Genomic DNA, 27,184 nt, shown 5'->3' with positions numbered 1-27,184 from the left:
ATCTCCGGGAATGTCCTGTGGTCCTCGGGTTAATATCCACATAGTGCAAAGGCGGCAGCTTTGGTGGATGGGCCAAGTTTGGATTGATTTTTGAAGGCCAAACCTTCTGCAGTGGAGAAAGAGCTGTAGGTGTGGCTGTGATTGTGAGAAAACTGATGCCTTCCTGCTGTGCTGTGGCTGTGCTCACTTTCTGTTGTTGGTCAAAGGCAAAAGCAGCAGTGAAGTAAAAGGAATAAAAGGAATCCCAAACTCCAGAATTTCTGGTCAGCTGGGCTACAAACCTCTGAGGGCACAGAGCAGAAACGTTGTTGAGAAAAAGCAAGTGTGAGCTTGGTGTGTGATATTTTTGGCCCTGAAGGGGCTTCTGTTCCTTAGTAGCTTTGCAGTGAATGTAGGTGATTGCCCTAAAGGTGGTGGCTCCAGGGAATGCTTTTATCAGGAAGGTGGTGAAAGAGGAGAAGGGCGATAGTTTTCCTCTTTCTTGTGAAGATACTGCTTTTAATTTTTACAAAGAAGAATGAGTAGGTTCAATCTCAGCGTTTTTGGCCAAGCCCTCAAAAGCCATGACTGTTGTATTGAGACACAGCAAACTGAGGCTTCCCACTGGCAGCTTATCCCAGCTGGTGTCAGGGCAGGTGCCAGGGAATGTGGGATGAATGCCTTCAGGAACCCTTAGACAACCAGCTCACCTTCAAGAGACATGGGCATGCTGCTTCTCAGCTCTTCTGAGCTGCTCAGTGAGACTGGTGCCTCCTGAGAAGTTCGAGGCTTGTTAGTCATTTGTTGCAAGACTATTCTCTTTCCATTTTTGTTCTATTTAATGCTGTGTTGTTTAGACAGCAGGAGTGAGGAAGTTTCTAAGCTCGGAGCAGGGTGATTGTAGAGCACCTATTCCTGGGCAGGAGGTGACATCTCTTGGGAGGCTGATGGTGGCTGGTGCTGAGCCACAGGGCACTGGGTGGTTTCCCACAGGTCAGGGACAGATACACTTGTCAGGGACATGTGTGGGCCTTTGTGGGGAAGGAAGCATTCACTCATGCTCCTCACAGCACACAACTGTTTTTTGCTAATCATTCCAGCCCGCAGGAATTTTTTTTTATACTGATTTTTGTTGGTGGTGGTTCTTTCATTCAGTCATTGTTTTTTTTCTTTTCCCTCTTTTAATTGTTGAAGCTGTTTTTAATCCCTGACCATAATAAAGCCACACTGTTAACACAAGCAGCGGGGTAGCTGAAATTGCAGCTGTACTACAAGCTCTGCTTTTAATTTCAGGCTGTTATTAATGAGGCTAGAAACTTTCCCTTCCCCCAGTTTAGTTTCAACTGTGTGTCTTCATCCAAGCCACTTCATTCTGTGCTTCAGAGCATCCCTGACTCCATCTGGATATAACAGGTGAAGGCTGAATACTGTTTTCAGATGTGATGAAGAGGCTTCTGGCTACTGTCCTTCCCTTTTCCTCGTTCAGGCAGCTCTGTGGAGGTGGAGGGTTGGGAGCAGGCAGCTGCAGGGACTGGGACAGAAGCTGCAAAGAGAGGGTGGCAGTGGGGAACTGCAGCCCAGAGGTGCTAGTGCTGGGAAGGAGATGGAACTTCACATGCTTGACACAGGTGGGAGGGCAAGACAGGGTGGTTGAGTGGGTTTGGGTTGCTTGTGAGTTTCTGCCCCTGCACTTTGGTCCCAGGGCCAAGCATGAGGGGCTCTGTTGGTTGGTAGTGCCATCCCATGGGGCAGCACCCATCACTCTCTGTAAAGGGAAGGTCATGTGGTACGTGTCTTTTCCTCTCCTTTTTGCTCCTGCAGTGCCCACAGGAATAGTCTGTTGTTTACAGAAGAAGCAGTAATGGCAAAAAGGTTTTATGTTTTCGGAAGGTAATTCTGTAATTGCATTGAGGATATGGAAATCCCAGTCTGCTGATGAAATTGCTGCAATAGACTCGAACTTAGAGATTGTCAGGACTCTAGGAAAAATTCCCAGCAATTTGCATCTCTAAAGTGCAATCCCACACTCCTGTTTATAACCCGTGTGTGTTAGAGAGGACGTATTTCTCTGTGGCCAAAGGCATGTAATCCTCCCAGCCCCAGGTGTTTGCACTCAAGGCCAGGTTGCCTTTTATCTCCTGTGCAGGTATTACTGGAGTCCTGCAAACCTGTGAAACAATCCTTTAGGACTGCAGCTGCAATAGTCTCTAGTTTTTAAGTTAACACCCCCCCTTCCCTGCAGTGTAGTAAAGGTATTTACTGCCTGTGCAGTGCACGTGTTTGCAGCTCTGCAGGAGCACTTGCTGGGCTGGTCTCATTCAGCTGGCTCCCGTTTGGATCCTGCGTCTCCGGACCACAATGTCTGAGCCTGACTTTCCATGGCATATGCACTAGCCTTTTTCCTAGATGGACTTACTGGATTTCCAGTAAAGACAAACAAAGTCTGAGGTCCAACGGTGCTGAGCAGGCAGCGCTGCACTCGCTGGCCCAGCCTGCTGTGCTCAGCTCCTTATACGGCCAAAAAAATGAAGAGGAAAAGAGGGCGCAGTGTGAATACCAGACATACGATGCATTCTTCCCAGCTGCAGACTTGGAATTTGCTTTTCCCTGGAAAGTGGGCCCTCTGTACATCCATTAATTCAGGCTCTGTACTGTTTAGCAGGAAGAGGGAAGCCAGCATTGAGCTAGCTCCAAGCAACGCTCAATTGTCTTGTGTAAAGGAATTTCTTTTCTGCGAGGGTTTTTCTTGCTTTGGTGGGAGACAGGAGTGGGACGAGGAATGGGAGAGGGGGCCAGGTTCTCCTGAAGCTCGCTCTGACTTGGCAAGCTGCAAGCAGGTAGATTGCAATTACATCTATTTACTTCATCTAAAAATCAATCTGATTCATCATTAGCCTCTGCCTTTAAATTATGTTTTCCCTGAATAGCATCTTCCGGTTAGTGGGAGGCGGAGGGTAGGTAAGGCAATCGATGCTGTTACTTCATTCATAATCTGGCTGCAGCCTCTGTTGTTTGAATCACTGTGGGTGTGAATGGCTGTGCTCAGGCTGCTCTGACCTGGGCTCGGGCTGGAAGTACAAAGCACAGGTTCTCTATCTGTTGGATATTGGCCCTGATATCTCCAAGTGGGCCTGGGTTTCCAAAGCACTGGTTTGTTTTCGTGGGTGCAGCTCCTTCTTGGGAGCCTGAATGAGGAAGGTCAGGCCAGTCCCTCCCCTCTCCAGGTCTGTCACTGGTTCATGGTGTGTCACAGCACTGGGATCTGCACTGCCATGGCAAGTGTTGTGGTTTCCTAGATTGTTTTCCACATTATGAACTGGAAGCCACAGTGGGGTGAATCCTGGTGCTACCTGTGCGCTGTCAGCTTGCCTGCCTGCCAGCACCTGGGGCCATGTTAGCAGGGACACCTCCAGCCAGCCTTGTTTGTACCTGTTACCCAAGGGAGGGCTTTTCCAAGACTACAAATGTGACTTGTGCTTCATGTGCTTGATGCTCTCTGTGTTTCATGGGGGCCAAACAGGTGGGAGAATTGGGCAATTGTCACTCAGCCAAAAGGCATTTGGAAAAAGCAGCTTGGCAACCTTGAGTCATGTTTTACTGCCCTGGGATCAGAGTGCCTGGAAAGCAGTTCTCTATTGTCTCGTCACAGGCCTTGTGGAGGTGATGATGCTACTTAATTTCACAAGCTCCTTTCATCTAGCTCCTGCACAGTGCTTTCCCATCTTGAGGATGGGCTGTGACAGCACTTGACTAAGGCAATCTGTGTAGCTTTGTGAGGATCCCATCTGTTTCTCTCCTTGACAGCTGGGTTGTTCCATGTTACTTGCCTTCTTTCTTTCCTGTAAAACCCAGCGCATTATTAGGACCCAAAATAGTAGCTCCTCTGGGCCATGTTGTAATAGGAGGGTGTTTCATGATGACAAGTTCCAGCATTGCATGAAGGCAAAGCCCTTATATACAACAATCTGCTTGCAGGTCATGCATGGCTCAGCTCTTTGAACTCCTACATTGTCAAGTGTTGGCTGTCTCTGTTCTTAGAGACTGTACTTTGCAACAAGCAGTGTAAATTATCCAGCAAGGATGATAAAGGAGTTTGATGGTAGAAGACAGAGAAATGAATGGCAAATCTATGCTAATGGAAACATCTGTTGGGTATTCTTGTTACTCTTTCCTTATCCATCCTCACATGCATCTGGAGGTTTTTTAAAGCCAGGTGGAACAGAGACTTAATTTTTAACTCTGAGTGGACCTTAGGCTCTTGTGTATAGGTTTGGGTTAGAACTGTCAAGTGGTTTTTTTTGGCACCATTTCACATAACTGCTGTCTTGAGCATTTTGCTATAAATGCGACTTAATGGTGCTCCTTGTGCATTAGCCAGAGCTCCACAAAAAAATGGGTAGTGGGCTTTGGTGAGTGTTGGATTTGGGATGCCTTAATGTTTTGATTGTCTGAGTTCTTTATGATGGTTTTGATGTGGATGATAGCTGCCAGCTGAGAACAGGAGCCTGGCAGGCTGGTAGGACTCCATTCCTGTGTCCTCAGATGGGTGTATTGCTTGCAGAAGGCTCTTGGATGCTGCAGATACCTGACCTGTGTGCATAGTTTAGGACCATCATGAGTTTTGTGGGTGCTGAAAAGTCACAACCTCTCTATCTTGCTTCCATTTCTGCTAGGTTTAAATTGGTGTAAATTTCCACTGGTTGCTTTTCTCATGCAATGAAACACTGAACTGGTGGAGAAGGAGAAAAAAGACGGGTGACTGGTAAATATTTCTTTAAGCGTTGGGGTGGTTTTGTTTCCAGGATGTTATCTTCTTGTTGGGAAAAAGAAAAAAAAGTAATTTAATAAACATAATGCACACTCCAAGTGTAGGGGAATGCTGTGCTTCTGTTCCTTTTATATTTTTTTTTTGTGGTACTGCCTTAAGGTGTCTTACCAGAAGTATGGGCTGTCATTACTAGAGGATCCTGTAAAACAGCTGTAATAATTGCACAATGTTCTTATTCCTGTCAGGTTTATTCATAGATTTTTTTTTTTTTAAGACACACGAGGGACTGTCTCTGCACACATCATTGATTTTGCTAATAAAATCTTGTATTTTGATGGCACATTTCATTGGAAAATCGTTAACTGCTCCATAAGACTTACAGTATCGTGGGATGGGAATGTTTCCTGTTGCCTTGATGGAAAGATTGATCTAGATGGATTTCTTTGATTTCTTTACAGCTACTGGGAAAGGGCACAGAATCAGATGCCTCATCTCTGCTCCATTCTCTCTCACCAGGACTTTTCTTCCTGCAGGGAGTGGAGAAGGTGTTTAAAACCTGTTTGAAATTCTTCCAGTGCAAAGCATGGGGAGGGAACACCTGTTGGACCATGGCCACCATGTTGTCCTCAGTGGTCCCTCCGTGTGAGGTTCCTACTGGCAGCTATGACCATAGGTCAGCTGCTCAGGTAGAGGACATTGTTTCTGTTCAGGCTATTCAAGGACTGCGGGCAGGTTAAACTGCCTCTGTCCAGTGTCAGCCAGGACATGCTTGAAAGCCTCAGGCTGAGCTTTTGCTGTCCTTTCTAGCTGAGTTTTTCAGGAGCCTGTATCAGCAGAACATGGTTTTAGATCCTGCTGCAAGCCCAGAGCACATGGAAGGGTCCAGAGAGAGGTGAATCTGGGAGCCACTCTGGTTTGTTCAGCTATTATAAGGAGCTTTGCCCCTGTAAGGCAGTGGTCAGTGTTGGACTGGCAGTCACAAAGTCACCACTGAGCCAAATTCCAGTCCTGTATTTAGTGGCAGTTAGCAGATTTGAGCACGTCTTTTGTTCAGCCAAAAAACCTGGGAGATGACATAAGTCTGTATTTTATTGTATTAATTAATTTAGTGTGTTGTATTTGAGGGAATGTTTAGTGTTCAGGTTTGTAGAGCTGAATCTGATTCCGTTTTACAGGAGACAGCCCAGTTGTCCATAGCAACCTGAAATTGATTTTTCCCCCCTGCCTGCTGAAAGCTGTTCCCTCTTGATTCATCCCTTTAATTTAATATAGTGAACAGGATGTCCCTGCATGCAGAAACTTTTTTTTTCAAAAAACAAGTAACCTAGGCAAAAAAAAAATTTCTTTTTTGAACAACAGCCCTGCCTCTGCCTTTATTGCCACTTGGCATTAGTCCTCACTGTGCTGTTTCCTCGTGCTTTGTTTCAGGCACTGAAGGCCATTATCAGTATTGGTTAATCACCGCTGCTGCCACAGGGGGATGTCCCCCTGCATGCCCAGGCCACCATGGCAGCAGGTCCCTCTTTGGCATGAAACCCTTCAGGCTGCCCCATTTTGTGCTGAAAAATCTATTTTTTTGTAGCATGTGTAACATGAGCTCTGTGCTTTTCCCTGACGTGTGGTGGTGCCCACACGTGGCACTGGCTGTGTCGTGGCTCTGGCTCTGACCTGCCTTTTTTTTGTGGGTCTTTCCAGTGCAAGCAGTGGGTCTGCTTCAGAGGAGGCTGGTTAGAAGGTGTTTGGAAAGAATAGGAAGAACTGCCATGCTGTTTTGTTCCTATCTGTAAAAGAAATCTGTGTCTTTGTCATGTGTGTGCTGCCCAAGGACTTCCAAGGAGTGATTACCTTGTTGCAGGAGTGCCAGGGGTGAGGAATTTATGCTACCTGGAAAAGCACTTGACTACCTTTTGGAAGAATGAAAGTTTGTGTGTGGTCAGTGTAGAATGCAACCTCTTTCCACATTTGCTTGCCCCTGGATTTTGCACAGCATGGCAAGACAGCAGATTTACTCCTGTGTTCTTAGTTCTTGCCCTGCTTGTTGTGAGGCTGCTGGAGGAGGAGGTGTTGCTGGGCTGGGGCAAGGTGTGCCGTGGTAGCAGTTGTCCCACCAGACTTGTCCCTGTTGACTGTTCCACACAAAGAGAAGCAAGCTGCTGCTTGCATCTACGCTTGGGCCATTAGCACAAATTGCACCAATCTGTGCTGTGAAATGTCTGCCTTTTCCTGGCTTGTTTTATGAAAAGTTAAAGGGAAAAAAAAGCACATGAAATCAATATGACAGAGGCTTCAGTTGTGTGTTCACCTGCTGTCACTGTGAGACGAAGCCATGTCACTTGACACGCCTCATGTACGGCACTTGTTGAGAAGATAGTTATTTCATCTCTCTGGCTTTTTTCATGTCAGTCAAAAAATGGTTTGTTTCATGTGCATCATTTGAACATTGCACTGAATAAGCTACCCAAAAAAAGTTAATCTCCAATTCCGTACTGCTTTTACTGTCGCATTCAACTGCTTCAAAGACAGCAATGAGTGTATCTCTGATGATGACTTCCAGATGCAGAGGTAGCTGAGGCATCTACTTCTTTCAGGTGCCAAAACTGAGACTTACAAGGCCTGTTTTTTCAGATCACTTTGCGTTTTGTAGTGCTGTACATGGTTATAGTACAAGTCTTGATTAAGGGTTGAACAGAGAATCTCAGTCCCTGCTGCTTGTTCTGTTCTCTTCTGGACATGGTCCTTCTGTATCTTTATTCAGCCAGAAAAGGCACAGCAATAAATGTGGGAAAATTTCATATACGTGACTTTGCTCTTATCATCAGAAGGTTTATGGCAGAGGGATAAACAGAATCTAATCTTTCCAAGTGATGCTCAGCTGCCAGACCACAAAGCTTCCTTTCTGGTCTCCTTACCATTGCCTGCCTTTCATGCTCTCCATCTTCTGAAAACTGAATGAGGGGGAAGAAACCACTGTCCCACATGGCTGCAACCTCCTTTTTGACATGACTTGGCTTTCATACACCACTAGCATGTAGAGTGGACATTGCTCTTGGTGTCAGTGAGCTCCTTTGTGTCTTGTTGCCATTCCTCCCGCCAGCCAGGTATGATCTGGCTGGGTTATGCAGAAGTTCCTCGACTGTTGTCTGTAACTTCTGTCAGCGGGGTATTTGTAAATTTAAATGCTTCCTCCCAGAAGTATCAAAGGAACTGAGACCACTTTTCAGCATGGACATGAAAGGCTTTCGCGCACTGGTGCAGCCAGGATTGCCACGGAGAACAAAGGCTTTTGCTAATCGCTTCTAATGCCTTTCAAGTTTATGCCTCATTTTTTCCCCTTTTTCAGATGGCCTCCCAGAGTACTGAGACTTCACTGACTCACCAAATAATTAACAGGAGGAGGACTCAATCTCTGAAACTTTTGAACACCTCTTTTAATTTTCTTAAATAAGCCAGTACTCTGGCCAGGATCCAATTTGTGTAATTACATTTGACCTAACTTAATCCCTTGGCAGTTTCAATTGCATGTGGTAGTCGTCTTGGCTCCCTGTCCTGGGCTGCCATTCAATGCTACTCCATGGTTTTCAACAGCTGTTGTAATTCAGCTATAGAAATGGGTATATTTTCTTGGTGGAAGCATTCCTCATATCTCTATCCCTTGCTAAACATCCTTATCTCACTAGTGTTTTGGGAGGTAACATGTCTGATGCTGCAGGTGATCTTGCTGAAGTCCTTGGAGCTACTTTCACCCTTAGAGATGGGCATGCATTTAGAGTCTTTTATCAGTTGTCCGACATACATTTTGAGATTACTTTGAGTTTTTCACCTTCAGGGATTTATTGCTCAGTCTCCTCAGCTACTATGTGCTGCTTTAGGGATGGTATTGGTGCAGGTATTCCTGTTTAGCCTTGGAAACAGCACTTCTGTTATCCAATCAGTACTAAACAGGAGTGTGTCACCTTCCTGTGCTGACAGCAGTTGGACTGGTTGGCTCTAAGTGTTGGCATTGCTAAGAGTGCAAGTGATGAAGGAAAGCAAAAGCCCAGGACAGCTGGGCAGGAAGAAAGAAAACATCCTAAGCAGAAACTTGGGGAAGGACAAAGTGCAGTAGCCAACAGGGCAGTCAGATAGATGATCCATGCTAAAGAGAAGACACTGAGTTCTTGCATTGGCACATCCTTAGATGTGCAACAAGCATCTTGTTTTCACAGCAGGTGACAAATCGAGTGTTTCTTGGCTTCAGCTATTGGAAAAAGAGTATTTGTTACACAGCCACTTGATCCTTTGGGGTCAGGAGCAGCTCCTGCTGAGGGGAGACAGGAATTTAGATGAGATGGGGTGCAAAAGGTGATCTACTGCTGAAAGGTGCTGTTGTTGCAAATTGTCTGCTACCATCTAACTCTGTTTTTCTGAGAGCCTCCAGAAGTAGGATGGCAAATGTATTATTGCTGCTCTCCCGTGTTGCTTGTTATCTTTCATGAAATTTGGGATGTTTTTGTCATTCAGAACTCTCCCCTGTGTTTCTGAACACTGGTCATGTAAATCCTTTCTTTACCTTTCTACATTGTCACCAAACACTTGGGTTCATGAGAGATTTCATTTTGCTGGGTAGAACATCCTGAAGATCAAGAGGTAAGGAGTATGTTGTGAATACAAAAGCCATTCATCAGGACTTTTACCCTCTGGATCTATCTACACACATTTATATCTCAGAGTAGACTGGAAATCTTGCCTCTGTTGGTTTCAGTGACACTGTAAATAAAGTTTAAAATTTGTCCTCTGTCACAGAGCTCAAAGGTTCGGAGTCAGAGCCATCTGATTTTGACGTGTGCTGGGTATTGCTTATACCTTGGCAGAACTTTCTGCCAAGTCCATGAACACTTTGTTTCCTAGAACACAAATTTATCAAACCCTTACGGTGGCTGTCAGAGAAAATGTGTCCAACTTTGAGTGGTGATGCATGACATATCTAGAGTCAGTGATGGTGCTTTTGAAAATCTGTTTGCATGTTAAATAATGGGGTGAGGAAAGTTGCACTTCAGAGTTGCTGGTTTTTCCTTTACTCCTGGACTGGACTCTGCCTGCCATCCTGAAGACAAATCTTTTATTTTTATTGTTTCAGAGTACTTTGTAACTGGGTGTGCCTGAATGCATCAGCCTTTGGAGGTGAGCGTCTTCCCTTGAAACAGCCTCGTGATATCCAAGTGCCTGCTCTCTCAGGGTAAGGAAAGACATACTCATGCAGAGATTGAGAATGTGCTGTGAGCAGAAGCAGAATGGGCAAAGAGAGGACAAGCAGCACTGCCTCAACTTGTAAATTTTGGAAATAGTGAACGTGTCATGGAGAGAGGGAATAAACTTAATCTGCTCACTGTAAATAAAACAAATTATAAACTTAGGTTGCAGCAAGAGAAATTTAGCTGAGGTATCAGTGAATGATCTCCTGTGTTAAGGATAGCTAAGTGCTGGAGTGGATCCCTGCAGGAGGTTAGGCAGCTTCAGTCATGGAGAGGTTTAAGAACAAGCTGGAAAAACAGTAGCAGTAGTGCTTTTAGGAGAACCGATCCTTCCATGTGGTGGAAACATAGACTAGGTGACTTCTGGAGAGTCCTTCTAACCCACTGATGTTTAGAAATGGGATTGTGTGAAATTCTTATCTTAACAACCTTATTCAAAGCTGGTAAGGTGAAAGGCAAAGCTGAGTGTATCTGTGCAGAATGAGCTGCATGGCTTGGTGAAGAATTGATGCAGCAGCAATTTACAGTGCTCAGTGTCTTTGTTACCTGAATGGTGATGTTCTTCTGGAGGGAAGTATAAGCTCAAGGAAAAGAAGAGGTTTAATCCTCTGTTGTTGGCATGCAGTGTAAACTTGTGGTAAAAACAGGAAGTTGCATCAATTCTGGCTCCTTTGTAGTAAGTTGCTGTGAGTTTGGGTCTCTTCCATGGTCTGTGTAAGGGATTTACTCTTACTCTCGGGGTGTAATCTCATCTGTTTTATTGTGACATGAGAATGCAGTGCTACAAATATAGGTATACTGAGCAAGACACAAATATCACGTGGAACACAGAGAGAGGAACCAAGTGATTACTTTTCCTCTCTGTTTCCAGGGCTGATGAAGTGGAGGACAGTTTCATTTTTCTTCTCCTGCTCTTCTGTTCTTGTTCTCCATTGTGTTTCTTTGTCTTGTCTTGACAGCAAACACAGCAGGCTTTTCCTGAGTTTAAAAATGCTGGCTCACCAGCTAGGTCTTGAAATTATGTCCTGAAGACGGCTGCTCTTTTAGTTCCCTTGCTTCTTCCTCCTTCCTCCCTTCCCTGTGAGCTGCTGATGACAAATTGAGCCTGGACTCAGCCTCTGAGCCATCATGTGACGACAGGGGAGGTTCAGGTGCTTTGTCTTCCTTGGTCTGGTTAAGAAGATCAGTGAGATACTTGTCTTATCTTGTAGGACATCTGGAATTCAATGGGAAGTTCTTCAACCTGTTGTTGGACTTTAGTTTCTCTAATATTTACATTTCATCCATAATGTCAGCAAACACTGGTGTCTCCCCTGAAGTTATACCAGTGTCTTATTGTTCCTTATCGTCTTCTGCTTAGAAGAGATAAGCTGTTGTGTCCCAGGGGTATGGGGACATGGAAGAAACTTGCGAATAGCTCTAAGAAATGCAGATGGTGTCAAGAGGAAACTAAGGGATGCCTTTCTGAAGTCACCTTTGTACATTTTTTTTTTTTTTTTTTCTCTTTTCTGGTTTTCTTTTTCCTTCTTTTGAGCTTTTCAATTCCTGCAGCTATCTGCTCAAATCTTGAAAGCAAAGTGCGTTTGTGGAAAGATACAATTTACTGTGTTCCCCCCGATCTTTTGATCTCGATCAATCAAATAAATCCAAGACCTTGCAGTTCACCTTGTTGCAAGGACGGTTAATAAGTTGAGGGGTTGTACCAATGGCAGTGATGATTTTCCAGCCTTGTGCCTTTTTTTTTTTTTATTGTTGTTATTCTTTTTTATGGTTCTGACCTTTCGGACTGGTCAGGGTAAGATTATTTGCAAAGAATAGTCCATAAATACGCCTGTCAGGACTGGAGTTAACATTCGAGAGTTGCTGCTTAGCAAAAGAAAGCAATGTGCCAAAGTTCAATCTAGATTTCCCTGCAGGGTTGAAAATACTGACAAGACTCACTTAACATGGCAGGGATGAGTCCTGCCACTTCTAAGGGAGTGGCTGCCATGTGGTCCTGCAGCACTTTGTAGCTGTGTGGCACGGTTAAGTTGTCTGCTCCTGAAATCTGGTGTCTGGCATCTCATGCTGGGGCTTGCTTGGAGGAGCCCTGGATGCATCTCCTGGCTCTTCGAGGTGCCAGCTCAGTCAATTGGTAGCTTCCTTTGATTTAGCAACTGATTTTTTTTTTTTTTCTAAGTGCTGTGCTCGTTGCAATGCAAAGGAGGGTTTGTGGAGCTGCTCTAAGCTCTGTCCTGCAAAGCCACCCTGTTCCCATCCTTGCACTCCATCCTTGCCCTCAGTGCAAGCCAGTGTGGGTTGCAAGTGTGGCTTAAGAGAGCCCAGGAGTGTTCTGTGGTGTTTTGAGTTGTGTCTTGTGGATTACCTGCTGTGATCTCTGAGCCCTTTGGGAATCCCAGATTTCAATGGAAAGCCAGTTGGGTTTCCCCTGCTGTGACTATTCATGGGAACATTTCCTGGATATCTCCCACCTAATGTTTTCCACCATGGAAGCTTGCAGCATCCAGTGGTAAGAATTTTGCTTTACTCTCAGGAAATATCATCGTGGTTATTGATGCTTCTGCTGTCCTGCCAGCAGAATTGACTCCTGTGGGTGGGAGCAGCACAAGGAGTGAAGCTGGAAGCCAGCGGCTGCTATTTAAGCATTAACCTGCAGCACTTGAAAGCCACAGAGTCCATTGTGTACAGTCTCTTTAGAGCCTGGTCATGGGTGTAAGTATACTTTGTCTGAAGCATGTGGCTCTTCTGAGTTTATTTTTTCTTCCTTCTGTAGATGAGAAAGTCAAGGTGCTGAAGACCACTTGGATTTTATTTACAGGAAGTTCATGTCAGTGGAGCCTTGAGGCTGGGTCTGAAACCCATGGGTTTGGCCAAAAAATCCCCCTAAAAAAAGCCTACATGTGGTTAAAAAAATTATGCCATCAACTGAGAAAGCAGACTGGGACTAGGTGGTGAAATAGAGGTGCAAAAAGCAGCACAACTTGTGGAAAGTCACAGAGCACCTCCATGCCAGACCCTGCGACATCTCAACAGCTCAAATCAGCAGTGCTGTAACTTGCAGTGAAGCAGGTGGGTCTCGTTCCCTGTCAGCATTGGCTGAGAAGTTTAAGAGCAAAATAAATAAATTTGTCTTTAATAATTAGTCTTTTGTCTTCTGAATCTTAAAATTCAGAAGTCATTTCTCCAGCACCTGTAAATAACTGAACCATTTGCTGGATTTACCTGCCTTGCACATAAAAGGAGAGGACATGGGGAAAATAGGTAAGAGGGTGGCAGAGCAGAGCTTTTGTTGTGTGGTGCCCTCACAAGCCTGGGGGCCATGCCGAGAGCTGGGGAGAGCTGTCCCCATCCCTGTGGACAGCTGTCCCCATCCCTGTGGACAGCTGCCATCCTCCAGGTGGCAAAAGGAAGGACCCTCCAATGTGCAGGAGTTTTGCATGTCCCAGAAGGCAACACTCTTTTTTCTTATTCCAAAAGGGACTGGCAATTAGCAGCAGGGGTAATAGCCACCTGGAATTAAATTCTATGCAGGCATGAGAAATAGTAGGGTATATTTGGAAATATCTATTGCATATATATATTCCTCTTAAGAGAAACATGTTGGAGGTGCCATATCCATAAATACTAATAAGGCTGTTTGATTCCAATTTTCAGGTAAGATTAACATTTTATTGAGTATTATATCTGTCACATTCAATGCTTTAGTGTACCATCCTCTCAGGCTTATTAGCATAATTGCAGTGCTTAAGCAACAATAAAAAATTCAACAGTAAAATAGCGGTTAGTACAGGCAATTTGTTATCAAAAGCTTTTACTTAAGGACAGCTTTTGAGCATATTTATTATCCAGTTAGGGCTATATATTATTTTTATTTAGAAAAACAAGAGGGAGCAATGTAGGAATATTTTTTTCTCTTTTAATGTCTAAATCAGAAGGCCTCAAAATTGGTCACCGTCTTTTTCTCTTCCTTAAAATCACCCAGCAAATTCACTTGGAGTGGGAAGGCAAGAGAGCAAAACAAACTTGGGTCTGGTGCAGGACTGTGACGTTAATAACTCAGCAGAACAATTCTGTTAAGTTTGGATGCTGACTGGAGCGCCCTTTTGAATTTCCCTCGTTGCATCCCGAGCTCTGAAGATATTGTCCTTTGTCTGTGGCTGATGGCACTGTCACTGGGGTAGTGCAAGGGCAGGGGTGGCCCAGGCTCACACCCCAGAGGTGTCTGCAGCCCAGGGTGTAATGCAGCTGTTGGGATGATGCTCCCACAGACGAGGGGAGGGACTGGACAGGACCTGCAGGAGAACAGACTTTGATGTCAGTGCTGGTTGTCTCTGAGGTTGGAGTAGAGGAGCATGGCCTGGCTGTGGTAGTGCTGTACACTCCCCCATTTCTTTCCTCACTTTGAGGACTTGTAGGGGAACAGTCCTTTTCCTGAAAAGCTGCAGTGTAGGTGTGAATACATGTATGTTTGTGTGCCAGCACTCACTTGTGCACATACAGTGTCCCCGTTGACAGCATGGCAGGATTTCTTGAGAGTGTTTAAATTTTCAGCACATTTTCTATGTGTACTTAAAATACAAAGTTGTACCTCATAAACCAAGAAGCAAATGAGTTTTAAACAACACAAGAAGTCCTTAGACTGAGAGGTCCATCAAGAAAAGCACATGGAATTGGCAAAAGGAAGACTGTTGCTGTGATTGCTTGTGATTCCTTTGCTGGTAGAGGCCTTTTACAGACCCTCTCTCTGCTTGTGTTTGCTCTTCCAACATCTTTCAGCCTTTGCTTAAGTTGTCCTTGTTCCCTAGATCTGTGCTCACTTTCAGCACCCTCCCCGTCACTGCCACCTTGGTGCCTATCTCCTACTATGTGTTTTCCTAATTTTTCCTTGTTCTGGGAGACCTCCTTTGCCTCGTGCTGCTTTTTCAGAGGTTGCTCTCCCATCTTCTTGATGGATTACTTAACTGTGGGCCTGTTGCTCTGTCATTTTGGTGGTACCCAAAGCCCTGGGAGAAGAGCTGCCACAGCCCTGGTGATGCCTTGATTGGGCTCACAGTCTGGATAAGCAAGAAGGGTAAACTTGTCTGGCTATTTTGCTCCCATTTTGACTGCTGTCTAAGCTCACCATGAGGAGAAATGAAGGCAGTGCTGCTGCCCCAGGGAAGAAGCTTGTGTTCATAATGAAACAGGATGTGCAAGCAGGTTGTCGGAATTGGGAAGGGAGCACATGGAGATAGGTGAAACTAAATTGGGCACATATTAGAGAAGTGATGTGCTTGTGGGGTCCTCTTCACAAACACCCTCTTCTGTGAATGTGTGAAATTTGAAAGGAGCTGGTTGTTTCAGATCCCTTTTTTTTGAAAGGGGTAAAAAACCCTATGTTATTCAGAGATAAATTGTATGTTTCAGATTCTGGGGTAGTTGTGAGTCTTCTGTTGGTACACAGCTCACTCTCATGAAACTGCCCAGCACTGCATGATGTTTAGACTTTCTGTCAACAGAGAACTTGGTGATGCTCCTGAGACTGTGAATACACAGAAACTGACTGTGGAGAGCTACACTTTCTGGGAACTTTGCTCTTTGGTGCAAGTTTGACTGTGATTTGAATTGCAGTTGAAATATGTGCTCTCTGCCTCCATGATCACCTCTAGGAATGGGGACTCATTGCTGCTGTCTCAGGAACAAGCAGGTTCCTGCAGAGTCCTGCAGCTCCCCATTGTTCCTCCATCTGGCTCAGCTCATCTGGCTTTAGTAGACCCCAAGGCACCTGAGCATCTCCTGATTTCATCTGGCCTTGTAGCTGGGCAGTGCTGAGTATCTTCTACTACAGCCAGGGAAGCACTCTTCTAGCTCCTGTGCACAGCCAGAGGATTCCACATCCACAGAAGGAGCTGAGGGACCAGAGGAGGTGTTTTCTTGGGGTGTTGACATGGCCAAGGGCATTTCTGTGTGGCTTCTGGTTGAGATCTATAATCATCCAACATTTTGCAGAAAGGGTCATGCAGCTCTTTTGTAGAGCTCCTGGCTCAAAGCAGGGTTAGCTTTAAGGTGGGATGAGGTTGCTCAGAGCTTGTCGAGGCAGTGGTGGCCTGCTGTGGCCTTGAGGGATGATGACAGTGTATGCCTTGGTAACAAAAAGGGACCTTATGGAGGGGTCTGTAGGCTGTATTCTGGTGTCAGGGTAGTGGAACAATGACTTTTATGTGAGAGGGTCTGTGTGAAGTGTTGAGGGACAAAGTCTGAGCACTGACACAGCGATTCCTACATTAAATTCCTCTTGTGGAGTGGGGAACACCATGCTCTGCTGGAATCTGGCTACCTCTGTAACTACTGGGGACACTGCACAGCTCTCCTCATTATGGAGGAGAGGGTCTGTGGCTGGAGACCAGTCCACATGTGAACATGTCCTCCCCGAGAAAGAAAGTGCCTACATGCCTCTTGAGGGGAAAAAAATGGCTGAAAGAATTTAGCAGTGATAAATGTCATAAAAATACTTATGCTGGAATTTGTGAAGTCTGGAACATCTGTTCGCAACAGTGCTTTGATCACGTTGTGAGGCTTTTAAAATGATACTTCCATGAATTAAGTGAGATCCTTATGGCTGCAGGATTTCTTTCAGTGCCCCTTTTTTCATGGAGCAAAAAGGCAAATTTCACAGGGAACATTACATGACTTGAAACACATATTTTAATGGTTAGTATCAACCAAACAATGTTTTATTAGGTGCTAGAAAAATGTTCCAGTTCCATACCCCAGGAAGCAAAGCACTCCCATTTACTTTTTTAGCTTATGGGAGCTGTACTTTGGAAAAAAAAAAATCAAAAAAAAAAAAAAAAAAATCAAGAATTCATTGCTTGTATGTTACTGTATTCAACACCAAACCAAACATGGTGAAATGAGCTTAAACATTTTGAAGCTGTTGTTGGAAAAGGTCCTTTTTGGGTTTTGTTTCCAGGCAGAACTGCAGACGAGGCAGAGGATCTGTGTGTTTTCTGAGGGACCCGCAGCAAAGAATGGCGAGACACTGATGATTTACTTCCTCGGTGCACTGCCTTGGATTGAGCAGCTTTTAGTTATTTGCTTTTCTCTCAGGACTTGTGCTGTCCCCATTCCTGGTTGTTTTAGCAGGCTTCTGCCTCCTGCCCTTCCAGCAGCTGCGTATTGGGGGCTGAAATGTTGTGATGGCAAATGTTTTTGGTGATCTAAGTAGTGAGAGGGCCCTCATGGCAGTTCTTTGCAGTGTCATGCTTGGCAGGAGGATTTCTGTTCCTCTGCCTTCCTGCTACATGTAGGGAAAATTATATCTCCTGGACTGTTTGCAGAAACAGCCTGTGGGACATGAGGGGCAGCAGGAAGGAGGGAGAAACTAAAGAGGAGATGTGAAACAAGGGTGGGTCTCCTCCTGTGCTACGTTTTTGTGTTCATACTTGAGAAATCCTTTCCTGCTGCTGCAGCCAGCAAGTCTGGCAGCTCCCAGTGGGATGCTGGGGAAGGCTTCTTGCTCCCATCTCCCCTTCCCTCCCTGGGATGAATGACCCACGTGTGACCCCACGGCTCTACTCAGCAATCAGAAGCCTGGGACACTTAGTTGTTTCTTCATTTAAAGACTGTCCAAGCTGTGAAAGGAGGAAAAGTTATGGTCATAAATAGCAGAGAAGGAATATGGATGGGCTTTCTAGTAAGGTTCTGGGCATCAGGGGTTAATTTACAAAAACTAAGTTGTTTAATTCCTCCAGCACCCAACAGGTGAACAGGCGGCTTATTGCTGTGACATATCCATTTATAGCAGTTTTCCTTTGCTAACACCTGTGACTCAGTTCTGTTACATACTTATGCTGTCTGTTAATTATTTACCAGTGATTTACAAGTACAGAGTGCAAATAAAATCCTTTTATGCAGGAGACTGCACTGTACACCCAGGATTCCTGGGAATTAGGGCACTGTACTACCGTGTACAATCCCATCAACATCCCTGGACTTCTGCTGGAGGAGTCCTTGTATGTACCTGATAAAGAGGCAGTCCCTTGCCCTCCAGAACTGGCACTCAGAGGGGCTGTGGTGTTAGTGAAGGACTTACTACACACAGGGCTGTGGTATATGAGGGGATCTGTGTCCTTTGCTTCCTTGCAGATCGATTTTTGCTAGTTTAAATTACTTTCTTCCCCGTTGACAAAGGCTCATTCTTCTTCATAACTGATGGCAGCAGCAAACTGTTTTTAAAAAAACCCCACAGCATGATGAGCTTTTTTTCTTAAAAAAGAATAAAATAGTATAAAAGTCAAGTAGCAGATAGAGTTCTGACTCAGCTCGTAACTTATGATCCTATGCTATTTCTGTAACAGTTTTAGCTTATGACCAAATTTTTCTAATATTAGGACATTGCCATTGAAAGTGTGTCAGTCCCTGGCTGCCAGAACCTGTCACTGTACAGAATATATACACTTCTGACCAAGTGTGCAGGAGCAGGCCAGTAAGTTGTCTGTTGTGGTTTTAAATTGCAGAAAGTTTTGGTTGTTTTTTTTCCTTGTCTGTTTGTTTTTGGTTGTTTTTGTTGATTCCCTTAGCAAACAGTGCTGTGCAGAACAACATAGCTGCTTTTTATTTCTCACGCAGTCAGGCACTGAGCTCCCATCCCCAGCTGTGCCTCTTGCAACTGGAGTTGCTTTGCTGGTAGATTTTTCAGCCAGTGCAAACTGCTCTAAGTCAATTTAAGCTGTATCAACTGTATGGATGTCGTGGAAGTTGAGGATCTGGTCATACAGCTTCTGGTTTTAGTGAGGAAGGAGTTTGGGAGATGGCTGTCCTGTTCTAGGCAGGCAAGAAAGTACATGCAAAGTTTCTCTAACCCCAGGGAAAGTGTGTGTGTGAACAAATAAGCATCTGTGTTGCAGAGAATGTGATTACTGAGGAAATCCCAGTTTATGAGTAGGATTTTTTATAGGTTCAGATCTGCTGTGGTTTCAGACACTTAAGGACACTTAAGATCATGAAACTCCAGACAGTCCAGCCCACACATGCATGATACACAGCAGCAAAGCCATCCTTGTGTTTAGCACTACTGATCAGCTCGCTAATGTAACATCTGCTCTGGGATTTTGCATTTAATTTTTGTCTGGATAATAAAGAGGAATTCAGGGCTAATGATCTGTGTCCTGTTTCCCTTCAAAGTGCTTTATTTACTCTTTGTGGCTGCTTTTCATCGTTCTTTGCAGCAGCCCTAAAATGTCAACTGACCTGGCGAAATCGACAAGGGATGCCTAAAAAAAATCTGAAAGAAAAGCTAGGAAGGATGTTGCTTTCTAGCTTTTCATGTGAGCACCTTGTAATCAGACTCCCTTTGATTAAGTAACTGGCGAAGCCTATTCATATGTACTCCAATTAAAGTTTAATGAAGCAAGAGGATGTATTCGTATATGTTGACTAATGCAGGAGGAATAGATTCCTGTAACTCTGCTCTGCAAGCCCTTTCCTTTGCCATCAAGGCTGGGTTTACTAGAAAGCTCCTCAGAAGCTGTGGACCTCCCCTGGCATGAACAACCCTCACAAGTCTGGGCTCTTGTGCTTACAGCAAGAGGCAATGATGTCCTGAATGTGGAATAGTACAGCTCTTTTGTAGGGCACAGTCTTATCAATGAAGCCCAGCTTGGCTGATTGCAAGAGGTGAGGCAGGGCTTCTGCCCTAATGTGCTCCACTGGAAAAGATCAGGGAATTGCGGATGTGGGCTGTGTCTGTATCAGCTGGATGAATGGAGCAACAAGGTAAGCCCCCTGGGCCCTGATTTTTAAGTATGAAACTGATGCTCATGAGAAGTCTGAATGACAGCTCAGCTGGTGTCAAAAAACAGCCAGGCTTTTAGTGCTTCTGCCTTTGCCATGGGTTTATTGGGCAGTTGCTTTGGTACCTGTGTTCCCAGAGGGATACGGCCCTGCTTTGTAGAGCATTTTGCTTCTAAAACATCACAGGGAATGCACAGACATCTGTGTGGACAATGAAATGACCTGCCAGGAGGGGTGCAGAGGCTTGCTTACTTTGGCACTGTCTCCATCTCTTCCCAAGTGTTTCTGCCTCTGGGACAACTGCAGAGCTCCTGCATTATCTTGTACCCAGGATGGGGACTGGAGAAATGATATTAAAAGATCTCAGCTCATTACACAGTGCCCTGTGACTTTAGCTCTGTGCAGGGACTGCTATCCCACCTCTGGAGTGGAATGTGGCAGTGGGGTGATGCTGCACAGCTATGTTAAATGCCATTTTTGGACAAGCAATGAAAAATCCTGCTGTATCCGCTCACAGCAATGGGCTGGGTGACAGAACGGAAATGCCATGGTGGAATTTGCCTTTGCCTCTGACCCTTGCATGACCTGCGAGAGCTCCTCATCACCAGACCCTTGTTTTGCCTTACCCAGAATACAAAGCAGTGTTTCATTGGCATGGCTGGCTGTTTTCCTTCTGTCTTGACTCGGTGGCAGAACTGAAGCAAGCTTTCCAGAGATAGACTGGGTGTTCCAGTTATCATCTGCTTCAATCCCAGTTCCATCCTGCCGAGGCTCTCACTTGCGCTGTTGCAGTGAAGTGCTCAAGAAGCCTTCAAAGGGAGATGGAGCTCTGGAGCTGAGATCTTGGCCTTCATTTTTGGCCTGGAAAGCTGCTTTTGGAACAGTAAGCATGAGATTTCTCTTGAAATCTTCTTTGTGTGCCTTTCTGAAGAAATAGCTGGAAGGAGAAGACCTGTCAGTTGAGCTCTAAAAGAGAAACCTATTGGCTCTGAATACACTGGGGACATTATTTAAGGTCAGTTGATCTGTGAGAAGGCACAACTTATCTAATGCAGCCTAAGGTTAGTTATGCAACAGACAGGCTGTTCTTTGTTGTGAACTTCAGTGTGTGCCTGTGAAAATCAAAGGTCTTGCTGAAGGCGTGTTGTGTTCTGGCTGGAAGCTATTGGGTGTCCTCCTCTAGTGATTTTCCTTCTGTAGTAGATTAGCATCATGGAAAGGTTTCCAGTGGGAAAGGCACTCAGCTGTGGCAGGCTGCAGGGTGGAACTACCAGCAGATGTGTGCTCTGATGGATGCTGGTGCAGGACCACATGCATGTGGCATTGCTTCAGACCCGCTTTTACTTCTGTCTGTTCTCCCCTGTGCATCTCTCACTGTGTCATAGACCGGGTCACTGGATTGTCTAGATGCCTACGTAGGGCAGTATTTTAAGGAAAGTACTGTAGAAGGGGTGTTTTCTGACTTCTAAAGGGAGAGATGTAATGATTTGTAATTTATATTGGTTTGAAATACGATGTTTGCAGTGTGCTGGCTGCATGGCACTGACATCTCCTTACTTGGAGAACCTTTCTCTCCCCACCTTCTCTTATTAAACATGCTGCCCTGCCAAAGTGCCATTATGTCTCCAGAGAGACTCAGCAAATAGAAGAATGGGTATTTTTTTCTTTTAAAGCAGAATTGGTCTCCTGTGCCTTGTGGGGTAGGTAAGAGTGAACAGTTCTGGGTAGGCATTTTTGGGTTTGAGTCTCTGTGTACAGTGAAAAATGCTTTATTGCTTGTGCAAAGGTAAGCATAATATCCAGCAAGATTGCCTGATATACTTGTGGATTGTCTTCTTTTTGTGCTTTTTATTTGTGTGGTATGTATAGCATTTGCAAAATGAGGATATTTTAACCAGCTTTGCACAAATACTGGTCCTGCATGGTTTGTTAGCTGTGCATTCCTGGGCAAAATTGCGGAGTAGTGGAAATAATCAAATACCTTGAGCCTTTTTTTTTTTTTTTGTGGACTTTATGTAAGAGACAGAAAAATTAAACCTAAAAAGGAAATAACCGAGGTGTATAGTCATAAAATGTTGTTTTTTCTTTAAGTTCAACTTTATATGTAGACACCTTGATGAAATCCATATTGTCTGTGAGGGACAGGTGATGACTGTGATGTGGTGTGACAGTGGGGGAGTAAACTGGGGTGGCTGCAGCAATCCCTGGTTTGGGTGCCTCAGAGATGCAGATGCTCTGAGCTCAGGGAGAGTGTTCCCATCTCCCTTGATGCAGCTTGGGACCAAAAGGGTTTTCCTGAGTTGCCTCTTGCTCTGGAAGCTTTTCTGTTCTTGTAAGCTCCCTTTGAGGTACACTCAGGTGTTGCAGTTAGTAAGAAATTTCCTCTGCTTTACAAAGATCAGACTCTGCCTTCCCCCTTCTCAGCATCCAAAATGATTAGCAGTTCCTGTGAATCCAAGCCTATGGATTTTATGAAGACCCCTGACAGCCAGGGGTGATTGTGTTCTCCCTGAGTGTTTCCTAAGTAGAAGGAAATCAATGCATCAAGGGGGACTGTGCCTGACATCTATTAATTATACTGTCCCCTTACATCTAATGCAGTAGAAGAGGGTCTGAAAGTCAGCCCCCTATGCTCTGGCTATAATTGATACAGAAACAAATTGATACCAATGAATTGAACTAGTTTGTAAAAAAAAAAAAAGAGGACGTTTGTTTGGTATTTGGAATTGGAAGGAGCAGTTGCAAACTGAAGTACAAGGTACAGCAGTGTGAGGTGCTTGGTTGCAGCAGCCCCCCTGAATGGACCCACCAGCCCTACAGTGCCCCACGCTAAATGCTTGGGGATAAAACACTTCTGCTGTTAATGCTGCACCAAATGAAGGCATTGTGGAACATGCCTGGGGCGATGGGCTGGGGGATGATTACTGTGTCCTTCCTGTAGATGAGCTGAGTTTGAAGCTTTTACCATCCTGACTTTTGCAGCACACATTCAGCTGAATATGACATCAGTGTTAAGAGCTGTGGCACTTGTGGTTACAGCCTTGGGATTCCTTATATTTACTTTCTAGGGAACTAAAATTCAAAGCAGCTTTTATGGCTGTCATGACAATACTGTCAGTTTCAAAAGAGGTGGCTAAATGTGCATTGACCTTTAACTAATAGGCCATATCCTATTTTTTTGTGTGTTTCCAATTAGGAGAAGTATGCTACGAATTTTTAAAAGAAATCGTTAAAAGAGAAAAGTTACTTAACTGTAAGACTTCTGCTTTTTCCCCAAGATAAAAATAGTGAATTTTTGTCTTAGTGCAGAAGGTTTCATACGACTACTATTATAAGCTGGAAATCAAGATTTAATAATAGCACATACCATCTGCCACCAGTGGTAGAAGAACGAGACTGAACCATTGACTGCTGTAAGCACTTTTAATTTGCAGCTTGGAGTGAGGTCGCAGGGCTTCACATCCTTCCGTGGAGGAGAGGATGGGATTCTTGGTTTCCACTGCTGATTCTCTTCCTGAGCTGTTGGGATTTTAGCACTGTAAATTGCAGGTGCAACATCTTGTTCTGGCTTGGTGTGGTGAGTTGTGCTGTCAGAGTAAAATAAAGGAAGGTGTTGACTATGCCAGGCTTGACCCATCTCTGTCTGAAGCCAGCCAGTTGTTACCAATAAAAACTGGAGCAGCTCTGTGGGAAGACCAAAGACAAGTTTTTTCATGTGTTTTGATGGTGGATGGGAGATGATGGGTACATCTGGCTGACTTGAAGAAGGGTCTCTCCCTGTGCTGCTTCTTAGAGGCCACATTCCTCCTTCTTATATTCTTGGATGTACATTACAAAATAATTTTATATCTTTGTTCCTAAGAGTTGGGCTCATTTGCATGAGTTGTGGTGGATCTTTTGCTACCTTAGAAAAATCAGAGCATATTTTTCCACTTTTTAAAATGTACTTTGCTAAATAGGTATTTTTGTCAAATTGCAGTTTCCTCCAAAACATATTTCTTTATATAGAAAATGGGATTCCACCTCTCCTAGACCTTTGCTAACAGCTGTTCTGCTAACTAAATGTCACTGAATTAAAAAGAAACAAAATTAGGAATATGATGGCTTTGGATAGATTCTAGTTGACTATTTCGGTCCTAGGTAGAAATAATCCTGCTCTCTTCTGAATGTGGAGGTATTCTGGGGATTACTACCCTGCTGTTTTACCCTGCAGAGCACTGTGAAAGTGCAGTGTTTCTGGAAGGCTGGGATACATGTATAACACGTACATGGCTTTTGCCAGTGCAGAGGAGTGCTGGGGCAGCCCCGTGGACACTCGAGCACTGAGCATGCTGCTGGTTTTGGCAGCTCAGCCTTTAGAGCTGACCTATAACAAAGCTGATGCTATGGGATAGTTTCAGGTGGGGGTGTGTAGGAAAAGGGGACCTGTGCCAGCCTTTTGAAGGTTGCTTTGATTTGTTGCTGGGCACAGTGAGGACTCCTGAGGTATTATCTGAGGATTAAGTGCAACATTAAACATTGGAGCTCGCTTGTCAAAGAAAGGGCAGGTTATCAAAATATGATTTATAACTAACAGTTTACTACTAGCTACAGTAATTAATATGGAACATGATGGGGCCCATCATTAATGTGCTTTGTTGTCTCAGCTTGCATTACTGCTGCTGGCAAGGCCAGCTTCTGAGGCTAATGAGGGACAGAGAAGAAAGAGATCTGTGCTGCTGTTAGCTGATGGTAATATTTCTCCAGGTCACACACTGTACCATGCATTGCATCTGATCACAAATCTCAGCCAGACATACCTGTCCAATTTCCCAAATTCTTGCTTAGAGAGACAAGAATTACTGTTTGTGCCAAGGTCGCTCAGAGCCAGTGACAAACTCTGTTAGCACTGGGATGGGGGAGAGGCTGCACAAGCTGGTCTGGAGGATGAGGACAAAATTTGTCAGTGATCCAAATCCTGCTCAGGTTATCGATGAGGGAAGGCAGTTAATGTCCAGTGGTGGTGATTAGTGGACTTGTCCAACGGAGGATAAAGACGGAAGAGGCTTTTCCAACATTTTCTCATGGCCAAGTGCCCAGATGAGGGCAATGACTGGTGCTGTGCTGCTGATAGGAATCTGTTGGCGAGAAGCTTGTGGTTGGTTTGAGATAGGTCCCACTTCCTGATAGCCCGTCCTGAGCTGCCTGAGAGCTGTGTGACTTCAGCAGAAGTTTTATTATCACGCTAGTTTCCAGAGAGATGTTTGGAGCCGTTCCCAGTGTTGGGTTTAGCTGCAGCAGCAGCTTGAGCTCCTTTCTGGTGTTTTGGTGAAGGGTAGGGCAGCCGGTGGCTCTCCTGAGGTGCGTCAGGAGTTCACGTTAAAGTAAACAAAGCTGTTCCCATGGTCTGTTTGCTGTGTCAAGTTCAGGATTATCGGTCTTTCAAAGACAGATCCCACAATATCCAAATTTGAGAAATACCTGAGGATGGGGGGGGATGCAGGATGCAGTCAGGTCTCCTGCATGAAGATAGCAGTGGGAAAACCAAGTGCCTTTGAAATTTGGCATGCTTGAGCTCCATGATCACCGTGATTGTGACATTGATTTAGAAGAATATTTTTGGCTTAGCACCCACCCTTACTTTAAACATTTTGGTCGAACAGCACTGTCTGACCTGCAGCTGCCCACGGTGGCAACACCTAACTGGGGCACTTTTACAGCAGAGTGTGGTGTACCTTAGCTTTATTGAGCATTGCCCAAATAGTTGAGAAGGATGTCTTAAAGAGTCTTGTGTTAGTCCAGATATAGCTGCTGGTATTTCCCAAGAGCTTCAGGGCTGTCTGCAGGGAAACTAAAAGGTTTCAGCAGTTCTGCTTTAGCTAGAGCCAGGTAAGCAGTAGTCTCACGGTCCTCTCTGTACATCTCTTCCAGGCACGTCCTTTTTGGCATGTTTGGTGATCAGATCAGATCTAGTAATTTCATGTTGAGATGACACAATAAATGGTACCTTTGCCAGTTTCATATCCATGGCCTTGGTTATATTGGTTTTTGCTGTGTGCCTTTAGTCATCCCTGTTGCTGGCTGTAAAGGGTTGGAGGGGTCTGTCTTGTAGGGAATTATATACACCAGTCATGTCCTTTTTTTAGATCCCAGCACTTGACCTCCTTACTTATCCCATAAAGGAGCCTCTTGAACATTGACTAATCCCACCGGGATTTATGCAGACTGGATGAAAGCCAAGTCCTCCCTGGGTGGGTGCAAGATGCATCAAGGAGTTTGAACATTTGTGTCCTGTCTTGCCTGAATTAATATAAGTCGAGGCAGCTGGGTGACTGGGTAGTGCAGTGTTATGCCACCAACATTAAATTAATGCCAGATAGGGCATGATGATTTTATGACCATTAATATTTGTATGCAAACTACGAGGCTGGCCCAGAGAGATGCAGAATGGGGCATCACTGAGAAGTGGAGACTCGTTAGTGTGTGCACTTAAGTTCAGACTACAGAGCTGACCAGATGACTTATTACAGGGTTGAAAACCTTGCTGTTGCTGATTTACTTTGCTTCTTCAGAACTATTTAGTATTCTAGTTGGTTCTAGATTTTTGTTGTTGAGTTGATGTGAGCTGCAGGAGAATTTTCTCTTTGGGACCTTCAGTGTATTTGACAAAGATGCATTTCTCTGAGAGCCACAGGGACAAGCACAGTCAAGGATTGTGGAGTAGAGCACATGGCCAGAAACAACTATCTGGAAATTAACATTTCTGGCTAAAATATCAGTGCTCTTGTCTGTTGTGGAGAGGGCCAAAATGCTATAAATGGCTTAGTTTGGTTTGATGCTAGAGCCAGTAGGTTACCCATCCCCAGTAATTGCAGTGTCCTTCCTATTTGGAGGGTTCTTCAGAAATTTTTGCTAGAATTAGATTCATGCTTTGCAGAGGTGGGGGGAAGTTCTAAATATTTTGAAATATTTTAAAAATAGTAGCAATCTAATCACAACAAATAGCAAAATACACAGTGGTTTGAGTATTGCTTAATAATCTTTACCCACTGCATGTGGTGCCTTGGGCCTGTCAGCATGAATTTCAATGGAATTCTAGTTGTTTTCCCAAACATAAAGATAGTCCTTTTCCCCAAACTAAAGTTTGTGTTTGCTGCCCCATGTGTCTGTATAGACAGACACATGCATAGGTAGACCTGGTAGCAACAGTGATGTCTTGGGTGGTTTCGTGCTGTATTAACAAGGAGTGTGTTGTCAGCAAGCTTTCCTGTATTTGTTAAAGGTTTGCACGGGTAATAAAATCTTGTTGGGAAAATTGATCTAATTTTGAGATTGAGAGGTGTGAGAATAAAAGACACTTTACTGTAAACTGTAGGTAGGTAACAACAGAAACTCGAATATTAGAAGAAACTGGGTATCGCACAAACCACACACTTTCACATCACTAAAACAA

At 44.6% G+C, this 27,184-nt stretch overlaps 1 protein-coding gene across 28 annotated transcripts in view; it reads left to right on the top strand.

Annotated features, from left to right (window-relative positions):
* Nucleotides 1–27,184, top strand: part of LPP (LIM domain containing preferred translocation partner in lipoma) — a 332,937-nt gene that overhangs the window by 51,824 nt on the left and 253,929 nt on the right. For 17 of the 28 annotated variants that reach the window (XM_069024202.1, XM_069024195.1, XM_069024223.1 and 14 more), the window contains 2 exons: nt 9,864–9,962; nt 12,752–13,047. The exons of 1 other annotated variant lie outside the window; for it this stretch is intronic. The gene's annotated coding sequence lies outside the window, so the exon portion shown is untranslated. Of the gene's footprint in view, nt 1–9,863; nt 9,963–12,511; nt 12,691–12,751; nt 13,048–27,184 lie in introns of all 28 variants that reach the window. 10 more of the 28 variants (XM_069024215.1, XM_069024211.1, XM_069024227.1 and 7 more) reach the window with 5 other exon arrangements.

This window comes from Aphelocoma coerulescens, chromosome 9 (assembly GCF_041296385.1).
Source record: "Aphelocoma coerulescens isolate FSJ_1873_10779 chromosome 9, UR_Acoe_1.0, whole genome shotgun sequence".
NCBI lineage: Eukaryota > Metazoa > Chordata > Aves > Passeriformes > Corvidae > Aphelocoma > Aphelocoma coerulescens.
Note: the sequence above shows the minus strand (reverse complement) of the source record. Positions and strands in the feature narration are given on the sequence as shown.